The sequence below is a fragment of the Thermobia domestica genome, chromosome 6, assembly GCF_964235325.1.
Source record: "Thermobia domestica chromosome 6, izTheDome1.hap1.1, whole genome shotgun sequence".
Classification (NCBI taxonomy): domain Eukaryota; kingdom Metazoa; phylum Arthropoda; class Insecta; order Zygentoma; family Lepismatidae; genus Thermobia; species Thermobia domestica.
Window position 1 is genome coordinate 81,629,338 of NC_137459.1, and position 3,763 is coordinate 81,633,100.

The 3,763-nt window shown below is 42.4% G+C and overlaps 1 pseudogene; it reads left to right on the forward strand.

The window, feature by feature from the left end:
* Positions 1 to 636: 636 nt before the first annotated feature.
* LOC145687219 (histone-lysine N-methyltransferase SETMAR pseudogene) lies at positions 637 to 1,002 on the forward strand (annotated as a pseudogene).
* The last annotated feature ends 2,761 nt before the right edge of the window (positions 1,003 to 3,763 follow it).

The window sequence follows — 3,763 nt, forward strand, 5'->3', positions numbered from 1 at the left end:
TAAACGTTGAAACTGGAAATGATTAATTTGAACCACTTCTAGTTTGAATAGAGAGGTAACAGAGGAGTTGAACCTATCCTTGTGACGCTAAATTGATTGCAAAAAGCAGCATATCGATATCTCTTACCGTTTTTGCTCTCATACCTGTCGACAAACGGACGGACGGACTAAGCAGTCCTATAATACTTCCGACCGGTAAAACGCAATTCAAGGGCACACATCCGTTATCGTGATTTTCATAAGAAGATTTGCTTCTTCCCTGGAGATCGTTCCACGTGAATGAACACATCACTCTATGGTGAGTTAGTCATACTTGAAGTGACCACTTTCACATGCTTGTCATAGTTGTTATCAGTACTTGCCCGGGGCGGTAAAACTTATACGATCCCAATTTTAGGTAACACATTATAGGTAATAACGTAAAACTCGAGTGATGTGTTTTACCAGGCAACCAAGAAAGTTCGTGCTTTTTTACACCTGCCCCTATTTTTCATTTCTGCCACCAGGGTAGTAATCATTTCTGCCACCAGGGGTACCTGTATGTGACAGTTTCTAAAAGCTGAGTCATTGGCACGTCGGCTAATGTAGATAACAGGTCGCATTCGATAGTTCAAGATCAAGTATTCGCAGTGAACCATGTCTGTGTCGAATGCAGTAATCAGGGCTTGTTTAAAGTATGAGTTCAAGTTGGGCACAAAAGGTGCGGAAACAGAAAGAAAAATATGTGCAGCGTTTGGAGAAGGTGCAATTAGTGAACGGACAGCTCAAAAGTGGTTTCAGACCTTTTCGACCGGCGATGAGTCACTTGAAGACAAACTTCGATCGGGCAGACCAAAATATCTAGATTTGGATCAACTCAAGACAGCAATTGAAGACGATTCAAGTCAAACGTGTCAAGAATTCGCTCAGCGATTTGCGGTAAGCGATGAAACCATTCGTGTGTATTTGCATGAGCTTGGAAAATCGTGGAAACTGAGTTTGGTTGGGTCCCTCATGTGCTGACTGCTGCGAACCGTCTCCAACAACTGAACATTTGCTCTTCCTTGCTGACTAGGACAGCAACTGTCCAATTTTGGACCGCATTTTGACGTGTGATGAAAAGTGGGTAATGTACGATAACAAAAAATGCTCGTACCATTGGCTATCGTCAAATGACTCCATGCCTTTAAGTGCAAAACCTACTCTTCATCAGCGGAAGGTGGTGCTGTGTGTATGGTGGACTACTGCTGGGATTGTGCATTATGAGTTCTTGGAAAGTGGTAAAACCATAACCAAAGAGGTGTACTCAACACAATTGCAAAGAGTAGCCGAACAGCTTGCAAAAAACAACCTGCACTAATGAATAGAAAGGGTGTTCTTGTCCACCATACAACATAGATGACCCTGGAAGTGATTTCTTCTCTCGGCTGGGAACTTCTGCCACATATAGCATATTCACCAGACATTGCTCCATCTTTTTTGTCTATAGATAACCATATGAGCAATCAACAATTCAAAACGCGGTGACGCAGTTTTTTCAGTCCCAACACAAAGATTTCTTCAAAATGGCATCTACAGGCTTGTGAAACGATGGGAGAAGGTTGCAGAAGCGGGTGGTGGATATTTTGCGAAATAAACATAACGTCAACGCATTTTTTGGAACTTTTCTTTTTTGTACTGAAACAGCACGAACTTTCTTGGTTACCAAGTAGAATCAGTTTCAATCTAATATAGGTGCCGTGTTATTGTCTGTTATTGTTGGCCACGAATGATATTTTTATCGTAAAAATTCGCTTTTGTACATTTTCTTTAAAAAAAAAAAAACTACAAATGAGTATTTACCCTGACGTCATTTTGTTCTGTTTAAGGGTTCGGATCTGGAAACATTTTTGTAATTTCACTTTAACGGTATATCCTAGGGGAGGAGGAAGGAGGACGTATAAATAAAAACTAATACAACCTAATAACTTTTGAATCAACCAACCAATCTCGATCACATTTTCAACATACAGGGTGTCCGAGAAGTCCTTCCCTGATTACAGAAATTGATAACTCAGGCTAGAAATAAGATAGAAATATGAAACTGGTGTTGAATTGTTTACAAACTATAAAAGTTTTGGTCACATCAGTACACTTCCACATGAGCACCCTTGGTAGCACGTAGGACATCTAGGCGATATTCAATTTCCATCCACACATTAGCCAACATCACTGGAGGGATCGATGCAACGACTGTGGTTATTCGTTGCTGCAGGGTTTCAAGATCTGGTACACGTGTTCGGTAGACCTCATCCTTGACATAACCCCATAAAAAGAAGTCTAATGGGGTTATGTCAGGAGAGCGTGGAGGCCAAGCTGTTGGTCCATCACGAGCAATCCATCGCCCAGGAAATGTACTATCGAGATAGGCACGGACGTCCAAACCCCAATGAGGTGGTACACCGTCTTGCTGAAAAACGACATCGGGGCGATACTGAAGCAGCTGAGGAACAGCATACAGCTGCAACATATCCAGGTACACTGCAGATGTGATGGTATCCTCAGCGAAGAAGAATGGCCTGATAATTCGATCGTGCAATAACGCGCACCAAACATTCACCTTTGGACTGCCTCTGGTGAACTCCCTGACCTCCTTGGGGGGTTCTGAACCCCAAATGCGTACATTATGGCGATTCACTACTCCACTGACAAAGAATGTCGCTTCGTCGGAAAAGGCAATTCGTCTGAGATAACCATTATCGTCCTCAATACGTGATAGCATTTCGACCGCAAAGTCATATCGACGTGTACCGTCGTCGGGCAACAAGGCCTGAACGAGTTGCACTTTGTAAGCACGAAACAATAAACGTTTGTGTAAAATGTCATGGATAGAGCTTTTTGGCATCTGTAATTCACGTGAGGCCCTGCGCACCGATTTCTTAGGACTTCTCAGAAAAGACTGCCGCACAGCCTCCACCGTGTCTGCTGAGGTTCTTGGTCGACCAGACCTCGGAAGGTCAGCAACCGACCCAGTGTTCTTGAACTTCTCATACCAGGCTTTAATGCTCTTGACATCAGGTGGAGTCCTCCCAAATGTTGTCTGGAACTGTCTCTGCACCGTGGTTGGTGATCGTGTCTCATGGTACCACAGGACACACTGTGCCTTCTCCTGGTTGGTTGGCATGGCTTCTTGGGCTTCTTACTTACGTACTACAAACCTAAAAAAAAAATTGAGACTTGGTAAAACAGAACAAACCTAACACAGACAAAAACTTTTATAGTTTGTAAACAATTCAACACCAGTTTCATATTTCTATCTTATTTCTAGCCTGAGTTATCAATTTCTGCAATCAGGGAAGGACTTCTCGGACGCCCTGTATATGAGGGTCGGGCCTTGGATGTTTTTTGTCGTTTCGCTTTGACGAGCCAACGTAGGGGAGTGGGAGGAGGAGATATATGTAAAACATAAAATAAAATAAAAATGACTACCTTTGTGACTTAATCACTCTTGAACCATCCGACCGATCTCAATCAAATTTTCAACATACATGAGTTTAGGAGCAGGAATTGCTTTAGGCTATTCACTTTGATGATGCAACATAGGGGAGGGGGTGGGGAGAGAAATTTAAAAATGATCAAAAATGACCTATATTAGTGTTCAATCCATAGTTTTCGGGATTATTCAGATGAACAGTGACATTTCCGATCTGGTTTAAATCCAAAATCAGTCCCGCCACTTGGGAGGGGGAGAAAGAGATATATAAAAATGATCGAAAATGGCCACTATCAGTGTCGACTTTATATA